We start from the raw sequence: 16,043 nt of genomic DNA, 5'->3' as shown, positions 1-16,043 counted from the left end.
TAAGACTTTAGAGGCAAACAATGAGCTACCCCTCAGAGGCAGGAATCACATCTTACTTATCTCTGTACTCCCAGTACCTGGTTATGGAATATGGGCTCAATAAATGTTTGCTGAGTAAATGTATTATTAAATCAATCCACAGTATATTTTTCATACTGGCTAAAAGTAATTTCTAATATTGTACCCATAACCCATGTAGAAAAATCTTGAAATATTTGTCCCACAAGTGTTTGTAAGGCAATTTGGTGTGGAAGAGTGATGTGTCAAATTGAATTCAGTTCTTAAATCCCATGTAGAGTGAAATCTGGAAAGAAAAAAGAAAAACACCAAAACCAAAGCCAAAAAATAGTATAGAATATATTCAGAAACCATTGCCTTCATGTGACCATGGAAAAATAGGTGGAGTTGAGATGTTGAGTACTTTCATACATAGAAGATTAATGAGCAGTGATAAGGTCACTGAGGAGCCAGAAGCAGTTAACCGCCTTAAAATGTCTACATTTTCCAGGCAAATTAAGTTCCTAAGAGGAAGTGCTACCTTTCAATTTTGGAGCAGACTTTAAAAAGATATTTGTGAGGTCTTCGAATTTACTTTTCTTCAATAATAAACATAAAATTTTCTCAGCTTTCAGTCAAAAGCTGATTTTTCTAACCAGGATCTGAAAATCCAGCTGTGTCTTACTCACTGCTTTTTTATGTCTCTCCCCCTCATTCCTAAGATCCTTTGATATGAATTTGGTTCATCCTGAAATATAATCAACATAAATTTTGTTAAATTTGTTTTGAAGAATAGATTAAGATAAAAAAATAGTTACAATATAAAATAATAGTACAAATATAACACAACATTGGTACTAATTTTAATAAAAAAAAAGTAAACTGTAACCATAGACTAAAGATAACTTCTGTAGTTTAGAAATCTAACATATAGTTTGAATTTGTCTATTAAGTGTTCTAAATTGTAAGAGAAATAAGATTTCAATATTCCCCATAGACTATAAGAGATAAAATCTCCCACTTGCTCTGCCATTCCAGCCATCTATGTTGAGCACTTATCATCCTCTTCTTGCTTCCCTGCTCTTCATTCTCCACCCAGATTCATCTTTGGATTTTAGAGAACGACATAATGAACCCCATCATTAGTGGCCAATTATTTTTGATAAAGGGATTCTTTAAAACATCAATAACAAACACTTGCAACTACTCTCATCAAAACCACACTATTCTGGGTCTTGGCAATCTTTTACACAGAGGGGTAGACACAGAAATTTTAAATTAAGAGAAATAGAAGAAAGGACACAAAATATCTCCAGTTGTAAAAGAAATGCCAGAACCATTTCAAAATAAAGTCATACCTAGCTCATCGAAATGAAAATTAAACTATATTTTCTCCTGGCATATTTGAAATCTATGGCTCGAGCGCTGTGTTTTGAGACTGCCTCTCTCCTTGTTTCCAGTTATACTTTCCATATGATAACAGCATTCTCTGAGTGCAGGGAATATTTCTCTCACCACAGAAACTTCCTGGTTGGTAACGTAGGAGGAAAAAAGTCATTCTTGGCTGCTCCATCCAATATCCTAGCAATACTGGAAGGCCTACGCTGTATGAGACTGAGATGAGTCTGTATCTAAGAGTACCTCATTTATCCCAAAATACAGAATCAATCAGGTTTATATTCTTGATATTATTCTGCGTAGGAAGCAGCTTGACATGTGGGATGCATTAAAAAAAAAAAATTACCAGTGACAAATGAGCTCATGCGGTAGAGGCAGAGAGAAAAAAAATTATTCTGTGTATTATATTTTGAAAAGTCTCAGAAATTATGTTCAGTCAGGCAAAATAATCCCGATCTTCAGAATATGAGAAGAAAATCCAAACACGTCTGATGGGGCTCTTTGTTTTCCCCAATAATTAACAGTATTATCAGACAAATTATATTCTGAAAATATCAAAAAACAAATAAACAGCATTTTAGAATAACCAAAGTTTTTTCTTAAGATTTTATTTATTTATTTGACAGAGAGAGAGAGAGCAAGAGAGAGCACAAGCAGAGGGAGTGGCAGACAAAGGGAGAGGGAGAAGAAGGCCTCCTGCCAAGCAGGGAGCCCGATGGGGGGCTTGATCCCAGGACTCTGGGATCATGACCCAAGCCGAAAGCAGACACCCAACTGACTGAGCCATCCAGGTGCCCCCAAAGATTTATTATTATTATTATTTTTTTTTTGTAAGTAGGCCACACGCCCAGCGTGGAGCCCAACTGGGTGGAGGGGAGGCTTGAACTCATGACCCTGAGATCAAGATCTGAGCTGAGGTCAAGTGTTGGACATCAAGTGTTGGATGCTTAACTGACAGAGCCACTTAGGTGCCCCCAAATATTTTCATACTAAAAAGTGTCCCCAAATGATTACCAACACAATGGTGTTGTTTATATTGATTTTAATAATTACAGAATCAGATATTTGGATGTTAAATTAAATTAATCCCTGTACTCAACAGAATACTGTTCTAAAGTAAATCATTGTTGGGGCAAGGATACGTTTAAAATGAAACCAGTTAAATAAATAACCCAATGAATCACTGTAAATTCCTATGCCAACAAGATAAAAACTCAAACTAGGCTTTAATGAACTCTAGACACCTGTCTGCATTTCTTTAGCACTCATATTCCTCATAAATAAGAGGCAGATAATTAGGAAACCAGTTCCCTTTTAAAACACATATATAAATATATGTGACAACTGACCAACTTTAAATATTGTGGAATATTATGTTAATAATAACAAAATACACTAAGACCATAATGAAATATTCCTATTTAACAGAAAAGAAATAATAAGTACAGATTACTGTTGGTTTCTTTAATGTGAACCCTGAAAAACTAAAACATATATCAACTTAAGAAAAAAATCCAAACACATGCCAGATTTTCCTTTTGATATAATCAGAACCATTGTAAAGATTCTGTTTTAAGGGAAAAAACTTGCAATGTCATTATAAAAGCCAAAGACTAAAATTAAGAAAGGTACTCACACTTGGAAGATTTAAGAATTAATTGATAAGCACATAATGGAAGAAGGAATGCAAAGGTGGTGGGGGAGGGGGGTGTGGAGGGATAGGAGAAAAAGAAAAAACCCTCCAGCAATAACAGTCCACACTGATATCACCGATGATTAATATCACAGTTAACAGCAATAGTTCAACACCCTCACAGCTTCCTGAAGACCACTACTCTTTAGTCCCAGTGGAGATGACTCGTTTGATAACAGAAACTTCATTCCTCAACAATATGGCAGAAGGTCATTTTACAATATACCATATAGGGATTTTAATCCAAAACAACACACCCATTATTACACACACATTTTTTTAAAAAGCCTTCCAGATATCATCTTTTTTTTTTTTTTTTCAACAACAAAAAAAGTATATCTGCAGTTATGGGGATGAGAGACAATATATACAAAGCTTCTAGCACAGGGATCTTGCAAGGTATCTGGCACAATTGTATATTTTCAATATACTGTAACACTGTACAATACACATCTTTAAAAAGAATAAAAAAGATGAGACCTGCGTTAAAGATCTAACATCATATAGACCAAATTTAGTAACTGATATTCTTTTCCTACTGCCTTCAAGAGTGCTCTGTATAAAATTATTATACTGTAACAAAATCACCAAGGGTTCTGTTCAGGACACAAGTTAAATTTAAAATATAAAATAGGGGCACCTGGGTGGCTTACTCAGTTAAACATTTGTTTCTTGATTTTGGCTCAGGTCATGATCTCAAGGTCATGGCTTTGAGCCTTGGGCAGGGAGTCTGCTTTAGAGTCTCTCCCTCTCCGCCAGCCCCTCCCCTGCCTTTTGTGTGTGTGTGTGTGTGTGTGTGTGTGTGTGTGTGTGTGTGGTGTGTGTCCCCCTATGCGCGCTCTCTCTTTCAAATAAATAAATAAATCTTTTAAAAATTTTTGAAAAGTACAAAATAAAAGAAATAGAGTAAGTAATGCTTACTGGCTGCCTACCATACAGTAGGCATAATACTAGAGGCATAACACACCAAGTCAATAATACAGGTAGTCTTATTGATGAGCAAATTGAGGCTCTGAAAGCTATTCATTCAGCTAACTACTCCGTGGCAGAGCTGGGACTCAACCTGGGTCTGAAGAGCAGGCTCTTTTCTTTCCAGTGACATATACAATTCATACAGAAGTAATTAAGAAGTTCTGAAAGCATAAACATTATAGGCAACACAGTTGTTTTTGAAGCAACAGAATTATTTCCACCTAAGCATTCAGGAAGCAACACTGGCTTTAGATCATCAGAAAACAACTAAATAGGGGCACCTGGGTGGCTCAGTGGGTTAAGCCTCTGCTTTTGGCTCAGGTCATGATCTCAGGGTACTGGGATGGAGCCCTGCTTTGGGCTCTCTGCTCAGCGGGGAGCCTGCTTCCCCTCCCCCTCTGCCTGCCTCTCTGCCTACTAGTGATCTCTGTCAAATAAATAAATAAAATCTTTAAAAAACCCAAAAAATTAAATATCTACATTCCAATTAGGCAAACAAACAAACAAAAAACCAAGTCATACATAACAACAGTTATTTACCACACAAGTTGCTCAGTTGGTATAGAAAGATACAGAAGGTATAGACAATTTTTTAGACTACAAAAACTACTCTCATGTGGTAAACTTCTTTAGAATGTAACATGTAAGAGAAAATATTTCTCTTTTTCTATAAAAGAAGAAAGAAATCACATTTATTTTTATTAACTGACTAAAGTAGAGCCACAATGTAATTCTACTGTTTCTGAAACTGATAGTACCTCAAAATGAATGTGCCTATGGATTTGCAATTTACCAGTAAAGCATGATTTCAAACCAAAATATAAACCAAAACGAAATTTTACCTTAGCCAATGTGCTCCTAATATTTCCTGGGAAGGTACTCTCAAAGCAAAAAGCCCAAATTTCCATTTTCTAGGTAATGTTAGAAGACTAAACACTGCCAATGCAAGGGCTACTATTTTCAACTAATACAAAACTCAAGTTATGCTTCCAGATAATGAGAATTTTGTTGATTTATCATTTAAAAATTCAATCACCCAGATTATCTATAGCCAAATCCAAACTCTAGTCTGACTTTCTTTTTTCCCCTCTCTGCCAGCAGGCACACTCTGGACCACTACAACTCTCACCGCGGTCAGACTGAATTGGTATAATCAAGAAAACCAGAAAGGAAGTCAGGAAAGAAAATTCATAGTACCACATTCTAATCATTCGTACAAATGATTTTCAGGAAATCAGCAATACAACTCACATTCAATAGTAAAAATGACTGAGGCATAGCCATTCTACTGATCTACATTGCACAGTTTTTTGTCACTGAGTTATCCTGCATCAGTAATGAAGTAAGAACAGCAGAACACAGAAGTAAAAATGTAATCTTGGGCATTAACTTTAACAATGATGTAATAAAACAAGTTTCTAAAGTTTATCTCACAAGAATGATAGGGAAAATGCTGAATACAATCCTCTCTACCTTGAAAAAGGTGAATTTCCTTCCTCAATCAGTTTCACTAGTAAGTTAACGTCTTAGTTCTAATTAAAGGTAGGCCTACTCGCCATCTGATTTACTAGACAGAGGGAATGCCTAACACTAGAAGGAAAGAAACATAATTCTTCAATCCTTAAATGCATATAATACTTTGAAATCAGGGGGGGAAACACAGTTTTTAAGCAGAAGTCAGTTTTATATTTTTTTCTTATTTTAAAAGTAATAGTTACAGAAAATTTGGAAAACCCAGAGGCATACAAAAAAAATACAAATCACCAGCAATCCCACCAGAGATAACTATTTACATGTTGATACATATATTCAATTATTTCTTCAAATAAGAGTTTGTGGTTATGTGCTATAAATTCAGAATCAAACCACTTCTCATCACTGGTCCAAGCTACCATCAGCCTTGAGAGGGTTATTATAATAGCCTCTGATCTCCGTGCTCCATTCCTGATCCTCTCCGCTCTATCCTACACAAAACAGCAAAACAATTATTTTAAATGCCAGTCATATTTCATTCCTCTTATCAAAACCCAACAGTGGCTTCCCATCTCAAAGCAAATGGCCCATTTGACCACAGTAATGGCCCTCCATTTTCACCACCAACCTCCATCTCCTTACCTTATTTCCCACATACTTTCTCCATTGATTTATCTGCATCAACTGCACTAACCTTCATGGCTGTGCTGGAACACACATACATCTCCACTTCAAGTCTTCTGACTTACAATTCCCTCCACCACGAATACTTTCCACCAGATATAAACATTGCTTCTTCTTAGCTTTTTTTTTTTTTTCCAAATTTCGTTTTTCAGACTTCTCTGACCCACTTCATATAAAATTGGAAACGTCCCCCTTCTCTTCCCTTGGTATGCCCCATCTACCTTATCCTGTCATACTCTTCTCCAAAGCACTTATCATTAATTGAAAAATTATTTATTTATTGTTCTGCCTTTCCTGACTAGACTATAAATTCTATGTAGGCAAAGAAATGGTCATTTTAATTTTATATTTTCCCCATACAGTGCTCTATCTCTAGGTTCTAGAACAATGCCTGGGTTGTCACTAAGTATTTGTGAGTGAATGACTGAATAACTACGTAAGTAACTAGGACTAGAGTGTGCCTAAAGTGTATATTCAGCTTTTATGATTTACTACTATCTGTTAAAGCATTCCTAATTTTTGAACAGTATTCCATTATAGGTATATACTATAATAAATTCAATCAATTTTCTATTTTAAATATTTGGGTTGTTTCTGAATTTCTAGTATCATAAATATCCTTCTCTACACACCAAATACCCTAGAATATATATTTTTCTGCACAGCTCTGATAGTTTCTTTAGTATGATTATTTTAAGTAAGATTGTTGGGTCAGAAGGTACATAGATCACGAATCCTTTTTTCCCCCTTCTAAACTGTCCTAAAGAATGGTTGTATCAATTGATTCTACACCTAGTGATATAAGACCATATTTCTCCTCACCAATAAAGAGTATTTGGGTCTTTTTATCAAAACACAAGAGCTGATTATGTTTCCTGAGCCTAAAAAATAAGACTGGGTCGCTCAGTTAGTTAAGAGTCTGCCTTTGGCTCAGGTCATGATCCCAGGGTCCTGGGATCCAGCCCCGCATCAGGCTCTCTGCTTGGCAGGGAGCCTGTTTTCCTTCCTCTCTCTCTGCCTACCTCTGCTTACTTGTGATCTCTGTCTGTCAAATAAATAAATAAAATCTTTTAAAAAATGTGTTTGATTCTTACTAAGTTTTTTTTTCCTAATAGAAAAGCTTGAGGAAAACAAAAATTCTATTAGTTAATGACAGTGGCTGTTTCTAAGCACCATCTTCCACATTGGCATCTAGTCTCAAATAGATTTATTTGAAGAGGTAAATATTCACTTGGATTTATAAACTCTAGGGTTTGGGTTTGGTTGTTTTTTTTTTTTTTTTTTTTTAGTTTTTTTTGTTTGTTTGTTTTTCTCTAAGAAAGAGAGGGAAGCACAAGTTTTCTTTCCACATACTTGGATTTTTTTCCCCCAATGTAGCTGCTAACTAGAATACTCAAAAATCTGATCTCAGTATATTTACTTGGTTCAAATAGGTTTTCAAGCAATAATTTTCTTCCATTTTTAGGTCGATCATAATATCACCTGTGAATAACAACTTAACACTTTCTTTTTCTAATGATTATGCCCCACCATGCAGTCTTTTGGGTCCTGACTACCTTTAGTCCTGGAAGAAGGCCTCCCATCTTGTTGGCCTTCTACCTGCTCTTCCTGCTTGTTTTTATTCCTCAGAAACGGAGGACATTTAGTGGGATTTACTCAGCATCTCTTCTACTTACAGCACCTCTTTCATGGGAGAATTTAGAGGTTGGCTCTCTGTGCCACCATCAATTCAGTTTCTTTCATAATGTTGTTAGCAGAAATGCCCCCAAATTTGAAAAGTCCAGAAGAATATACTTTCATATGTCTCATTAATTTTGAGTCAGCAATGTTTTCTATTATTTATTTGAAAATGTATATGCTCTCTTTCTGAAATTCCTATTATTTGTACATTTTATCTTCTGACTTTTCCTCCATTTGTCTTATTTTCCAATCATTTTTATTTCCCCAACTTTTGCCTTTATACTCTGGAAAATATTTCACAAGTTTGTCTTTCTCAGTGTCTAATTTGCTACTCACTGCATCCATAGCAGATTTTAACTCAGTAACTATATTTTCCATCCCTTACAATCCTATCAGATTGCTCTCTTCTTGTAACTGATATTCAGCTTTCACGGCTTTTAATGACTGAATCTTTTTTGGAACACAAACCTCACTAGATTGCTAATTGGGAGATTAAGCGATCTGGGGAGAGTGGATAGGCACCTTCCAGGGAGGTACTAGCAGCAAACTCTGGGTCTCTGAACACTATTTGTACTAAGTACAAATACTTATGGCCTAAGAGGCAAGAGAGAAATTTAAATATTGTGACTTGTGAGACCACTCAACAAGATGTTGCCCTCCAAGTTAATATATTTTTTTAACTTATTTGGCATATTTTATTTTTATTATTTATTTTAAGTAATCTCTTCAACATGGGTATAGAGATCAAGAATTGCATGCTCTACTGATTGAGCCGGCCAGATGTCCCTGTCCCTCCCAGGTTAGGAGTTCTCCTACCTTGGAGAACTGCCCACCAGAAATTATCCTGAGTGTTTTGGCATATGAGCAGCATCAAGCTCTAGTTTCTAAGATATATCCAAGTTTCTTCCCACCTATTTATTTAGCTACTGGTCTTTTCAACTGGAATTGAGTAAAGACTGGGAAATGTGTTTTGTCTGCTATTTTGCCTAATACTATTATCTGTATTCTTGACATTATACATCACACTGCCTCTTTCTACATTTAATTAATTCATACTTCTAGGTAGTATTTTCTGATTTCCACTTTACCAATTCAAAGGGACTTATAACATGACATCCCAATCATTACACTGTAGGATGCAAACACCACACTAACAACATTGCTCCCTAGGGAATCTTTTACCAAGGCAGGTAGGATGATGGACTGGTGGGACCCTGAATGGTCACAATTTATAGACCAGGTACCTATAAGTCTTGGTTTTATTTTATGTTATTTTTATCTTTTTTTTTTTTTTTCTGAGAGAGAGAGAGAGAGAGAGCATGTGCTCAGTGGGGAGGAGCAGAGGGAGAGGGAGAAACAGAATCTTTAGAAAGCTCCACACCCAGCACAGTGCCTGATTGGGGGGGGGTCAATCTCATGACCCAAGACAAAATCAAATGTTGGACGCTTAAGCAACTGAGCCACTCAGGCACCCCATAAGTCTTAATTTTAGAAAGAAAGGTAGAAAGAATAACAGTGACCCAAGGAGGGCTGCTATAACCAGAACTAACTTCTCACAGAAGAAGCAAAGAGATCACCCCTAAAAGATAACCACAAAGTACTGTACACTTTTGTCCCACAACCAAAGAGCTTCAGAAGCAAAGATTCTGTCTCATTCACATTTGTATTACAAGAACCATGCTAGGCACAAAGAATCTAATATTCACAGCTTGCTGAGCTAAACAGACTGAGTTATTTGGCAGTGAGGGCCCACCCTTATATTCTCTCATAAAAAAACTTCCCTTTACATGAACCGCTATCAGGAACCAAGGCAGCTTTTCCATTCATGAGTACCTTTTCAGTAGAGGGCTGATAGTAAACTACTTTGGTTTTACCTTATTCATAGTTTATCAGTCAATGTTCATGTCCATCAAAGCAACTCTTCACGCCAGTTTGGTTGCCAAGTTGCTTACATGGAAAATGGTCTGAATCTTCACGTACAGCTCTAAAAAGTATAACCTGGTTGTTCTACAGAACAATTAGGCAATACTTAGTAAACTTTATAATGGACTCCCAACAACCCACCAATACCACTCTTCAGCATATATCTCCATTAAATAAAATAAAGATTATTATTGCAGCATTGTTTATAGTACATGTCACTAGGGGAGTGAATAAGTAAGATGCATATGTAGTATGCACGGATAAGAGTATGCACATGATAGAAAACTCTACAGCTGTTAGAAGTAATGAACCAGAATTACAGCAACAAAGATAGATCATTTAAATATAGGGCTGAATTTAAAAAGATAAAATAAAATGAGATGTACAGCCAAATGCTATTTATGAAAATTAAAAACTTATGCACAGAAAACACTACATATCTTCCAAAGATACACAAATATCTGGAGACATATACTAACTAGATTGGAGTGGGTATTTATGAGAGGAAGCAAAATGAGTAGCGATAGGTAAATAGAAAGATAAAGACAACAAAATAACGAGTCAAGAGATGGGTCTAGCCCTCAGGATGCCAGCAGTGAGAAACATGATTCTATACTCCTGAAGTGTGGGAAATAGGTAGGGGAATAAAGGACATTCAAATAAAATCAAATGGGACAAGACAATACAGTCATGAGAGCTCTACTTTAAAAAAGAAAAAGAAAAAGAAAAAGAAACTGTTCTACATATGCTAAGACAAAAGTAGTATCACTAACTTTTTAAGAAGCCAGAAGTATTTCACTTAAGAGAAAAAAATTTCAGTAAATATCAACTTTTAAAAATCAAGAAAGGGGGGCGCATGGGTGACTTTGTCAGTTAAAGCCTGCCTTCAGCCCAGGTCATGATCCCAGAGTCCTGGGATTGAGCCCTGCATCAGGCTCCCTTCTTAGCGAAGCCCTGTATCAGGCTCCCTCCTGCTCCACCTCCTTGTGTTCTCTATCAAATAAATAAATAAAATTTCTAAAAATAAAAAATTAAAAATTAATAAAAATAAAATAAAAATCAAGAAAGAATAATCACTGAGATTATAACCAATAACCTAAAGTAAGTACATAACCTAACTCAGAATTTGAATATTTGTCTGAAATTAATTGGTCTATAACATTCTGAGACTAATCTGTGTACATCATCTGTAATATAAAGACCCTGAATGTAAAATCCCAAACAGAAAATACACTATACTCTGGCACAGAAAATCTATCTCAATTTTTAATCTACTCCCTTATCTTAGAGATCATGTTACAAAACATTTGCTACAGACCAATTCCTGAATAAGATGGTACCTAAAACCATGGCATCACATAAAAAATGAAACTATAGAAAATTTAGTAGGAAAAAGACATTTTTCAGTGCCCCTTTATTAGTACAGCACCAATATGAATACAGTTTTAATAGAAGAGGGGTGAGGAGACAAAATCTGGAACACATTTCATCCTTGAAGAGGACACAAGGGGAGAAACCATTTCTGCATTTCATGCAAGAGTTGAGTTGGAAGAGCAGGGGCTTGAAGGTCACTTCTCTTGGCATATTAGGCTGTTCTCATTAAATTACAACCGAATCTGCCAATGATGGTTTACAACATAATAGATTTTTCAAGATGTCAATAGAAAAACAATCTGGATTGGAAATATCATTATACAGCTTTCTGGAACCTATAATAAATGATCTTGGGGGAAAAGGGAGGTCATTATTTTTCAAATGTGAACAAACAGTAGAAATTCAAATTGTTTTTTGTTTTTTTTGTGTTTTTCGCTACAGAACTCAAAACTATACACCAGTTAAAGGTTATAAAATGAGCAATAATAATCAAATCAACAGTGACAGGTTAGTGTGCACAATTAACACAGTAGACAAAGGGAGTACCTTCTCTAAAGATGGCAATCTTGTATGGTACAGACTTAATTTAGGCCATAAAAAATTCTACAAAGAATTGACAGTTTCTGCTTACACTGGGTGAAACTGGCTGTAATTAGGTTCAACCTTCCTTCCCCCTACAGGAATCAAGTCACTTTCCTCAAGCTAGGAGAGGAAGCTATCTACACATTTACCTCCAGCCTGAATTGTAGAGATCTTCTGATTAAACCTGCAAATGGTGGTGTTCTCTTTCAGAAACTGGTGGTTATAGTAAAGGAAACCCACAACTTAAAAAGAGCCCTCAGAAAAATATCTATAAAAGGTAGGCTCACCGAATAGCAACACAGTTTAAATAATTAATTTTTTCTGGTTTCTATTGTATCCTTAACAGGGCAGCTGCGAAACACCCTACCAATGATCTAATACACCTGTGTGTGCATTCTAAAAAGCCCCCTCAAACACACACCGAAAAATTTTCCTAAAATAAAAAAATAGCACCTTACATATTAACTTAGTAAGACTGCTAAAAGACATGCCACAATATAGATATTAAAGACACAATATTCCAGCAATGAAAAATTTAACCCTCAGGTCAGAACTAAATTTATTTGTGCTAATATGGCAAACCAAGATAACATTAGAACTTATAATAAATTCTCTAACATCATATACCTCTCAATTAACATATTCTTTCCTATAGTAAAAAAAAATCCTCTAAATCATAAAATCAATGCTGTTTTGAAATAAACAAGTTGATAAAGTATATGTACTATAATGTTAATGTGATATTTAAAAACTTGAAAAACAATCCCAACTATACACAGTATTATATGATATAATGTATACACTATTGTATATATGGTATGCTATATAAATAATATGTAACAGTACCATATGATACATAAATATTTAATAAACTATAAAAACATTGCATGGATTTGAAAAATACCAAATTGATAGAATTGATTACTTCCTAGAAGAGAGATGAGATTAGGAGGAATTTACAGGGGTCGCAACTTGATTTTAAATTTAATGTAGATTTACAAGGTAAAATGTTAAAGTTTTATAAGGCCATTTGCTAGGTACTTTATATATGGGTCATTATACTAGTTTTCATATCACTCTGTATGTGTGAAATATTTTCAAATTTTTTAAAAATTTGAAATTTACACAAAATTAACTCAAAAGGGATCAAAAACTTAAATGTAAAACACAAAACTGCAAACTTCTGGAAGACGACACTAAAATCAAAACAAAAAAAAAAAAAACTAGGTGACCTTGGGTTGGTGACAAGTTTTTAGATAAATACCAAAAGCTTGACCCAAGAAATTAAGGAACTTCATTAAAATTAAAAACTTCCGGGGCGCCTGGGTGGCTGAGTGGGCTAAGCCTCTGCCTTCGGCTCAGGTCATGATCCCAGGGTCCTGGGATCGAGCCCCGCATCGGGCTCTCTGCTCAGCGGGGAGCCTGCTTCCTCCCCCCAACCCCTTCTCTGCCTGCCTCTCTGCCTACTTGTGGTCTCTGCCTGTCAAATAAATAAGTAAACTCTTAAAAAAAAAAAAATTAAAAACTTTCACTCTACAAAAGACATGGTTAATGGAAAGACAAGCTACGTAGTGGGAAAAAATATCTGCAAAAGACATATCTGATAAAGCACTGTTGGGACACATCCATGGCTCAGTCAGTTAAGTGACTGACTCTTGGATTCTACTCAGGTCATTGTCTCAGGGTCATGAGATCAAGCCCTGAGTCAGGATCCACGCTGGGCATGGAACCTGCTTAAGATTCTGTCCTCCTTCTGCCCCTCTCCCTGCCTCTCTCTCTAAAAACAAAAACAAAAACAAAAGCACTATTATCCAAATATACAAAGAACTCTCACACTCAACAATAATAAAAAACATGATTAAAAACTAAACAAAAAGGGCATCTGTCTGGCTCAGCTGATGGAGCATGCAACTCCTGACCTCTAAGTCTTGAGTTCAAGTCTCATTTTGGATGTGAATATTACTTTAAAAAAAGAGAAAAAGTGGACAGGGCTAGTTTCAGCTCAGGTCATGATCTCAGGGTAGTGAGACGGAGCCAGGCATGGGGCTCTGCGCTCTACACAGAATCTGCTTGAGCTCCTCCCTTCTTGTCCCTCTGCCTCTCCCTCTGCATGCACGTGGGCTCTCTCTCTCAAATAAATAAATATTTTTAAAAAATACTTTAAAAGAAGTGGACAATAGATCTGAACAAACACCTAATCAAAAAAGATTTAAGGACAGAATATAAACATATGAAAAGATGCTCAACATCAAATGCCATTAGGGAACTGCAAATGAGAATAACAAGAGGGATGCCTGGGTGGCTCAGTCGGTTAAGCATCCAACTCTTGGTTTTGGCTCAGGTCATGGACTTCAGGGGTCATGAAATCAAGCCCCGCATTCAGTTCCACACTAAGTGTGGTGTCCTCTTGAGATTCTCTCTCTTCCTCTCCCTCTGCTCCTCTAGCCCCTGCTCATATGCACACTCTCTCTCTTAGAAAAAAAAAAAAAAATCGAACAAGATACCACACTACATACATTTTAGAATGGCTAAAATTCAAAACATTGACAACCCCAAATGCTGCCAAGGATGTGGGGCAACAGGAACTCTCATTCATTTTAGTGGGAATGCAAAATGGTAAGCTACTTTGCAAAAACAGTTTGTCAGCTTCTTACAAAGCTAAATTTAGTCTTCCTATATGATCCAAAAACTGGGCTATGATTTGAGAACAAATGTCCACAGAAAAATCTGCACATGAGTGTTAATAGCAACTTTATTCATAATTGCCAAAACTCAGAAGCAATCACGATATCCTTCAACTGCTAAATGCATAAATTGTAATAAATCCACACAGTGGAATATTATACAGCAATAAAAAAGGACCTATCAAGCTGCATAAAGACATGACAGAAACTTAAAAGCATAATACTAAGTGAAATAAGTCAGTCTGAAAAGACTACATCGTATATGATTCCAACTATTTGGCAGTCTGAAAAGACAAAACTATAGAGATGGTGAAAGATGAGGACAGCGTCAGGAGCATGGGAGCAACAGGAGGAGGGATGAATAAGTGGAACGTGGGATTTACTGAGCACTGAAACTATTCTGTATGAAACTGTAAGGACAGACTCATGACCTCATGAATTTGTCAAAAGTCATGAAACTGTACGACATAAAGAATGAACCTTAAAGCAGACTATGAACTTTATAATAATATATTAATATTGGTTAATTAATTATAACAAATACATATTCTATTTCAACCCTAAATAAGTGTAATGCAAAGTTCAATTCCAGCACTAACCACCCAGAGGTACTACAGCATCCACAAGTTCAAAAAGCATTATTTCAAACAAGACTGCATTTATTTTAAATGCCAGCTGTACTTCAGGGGTCCCCAGGCCACCAGCATTTCCAATCAACCGACCATAAATTCAGGGATTCCTATGCTCTTGAGTTTGATAATTTGCTGGGACAACTCACAGAACTCAGGAAAGCATTATACATGTAATTGTAGTTTTATTATAGAGGAAACACACGGGCAGGGTCTGAGGTGGAGGGGGGAGGTCCCAAAATGAAGGATTTCCATGCCCTCTCCCCATGAGTCCATGTGTGTCGTCCTCCCAGTATATCAGTATATTCACCAATTAGGAGGTCCCCTTTGGTATCCAGAGCTCTTATTTGGATTTCATTAAATAAACATGAATGATTAAATCACTGGATGATCACATGACTGAACTCCATCTCCAAATCTTATCCACCTCCTGTGAGGTCAGACTGGCCTGAAGTCCCAAACCGCTAATCATGTGGTTGCTGTTTCCGGTGACCAGATCCCCTCCTGTAGCTATCTAGGGATCCACCATAAGTCGCCACAGTAGCACAACAAACGCACAGCCCATTCATCCAAAACCTAAGTTAATACTCTCACAGAAGAAACTTCTGATTCAAAGCACAATTTAGTGACACAAACTTTTAGTTTCATGAAAGGCCAGAGATTATAAAACAATGAACAGAAGGGAGTATTGATCAGAAGGTGACTTTTAAGGGGAGCACAATTAGCTCAAATTCTGAAAATAAACTTTATCAAAAAGGAGAAAAGTAGGCCCGTGAGTCAAGGTGGTGGAGGAGTAGCAGACTGAGATGACATCAGGTCACAGGAGTTCAGTTAGATAGTTATAAACCATTCCGAACATCTACAAACCCAACAGGAGATCGAAGAGAAGAACAGCAATTTTAGAAACAGAAAATCACCACTTTCTGAAAGGTAGGACTTGCGCAGAAGTGAAGC

At 36.3% G+C, this 16,043-nt stretch overlaps 1 protein-coding gene across 2 annotated transcripts in view; it reads right to left on the bottom strand.

Annotated features, from left to right (window-relative positions):
* Positions 1–16,043, bottom strand: part of PEAK1 (pseudopodium enriched atypical kinase 1) — a 291,481-nt gene that overhangs the window by 201,925 nt on the left and 73,513 nt on the right. Inside the window, exon 3 of one of the 2 annotated variants that reach the window (XM_032865117.1) lies at positions 687–745. The exons of the other annotated variant lie outside the window; for it this stretch is intronic. The gene's annotated coding sequence lies outside the window, so the exon portion shown is untranslated. The remainder of the gene's footprint in view (positions 1–686; positions 746–16,043) is intronic. 2 annotated transcript variants of the gene reach the window in all.

Source organism: Lontra canadensis, unplaced genomic scaffold (genome assembly GCF_010015895.1).
Source record: "Lontra canadensis isolate GAN:19392208 unplaced genomic scaffold, GSC_riverotter_1.0 scaffold28, whole genome shotgun sequence".
NCBI classification, from domain to species: Eukaryota; Metazoa; Chordata; class Mammalia; order Carnivora; family Mustelidae; genus Lontra; species Lontra canadensis.
This window is presented reverse-complemented; position numbering and strand designations above follow the sequence as displayed.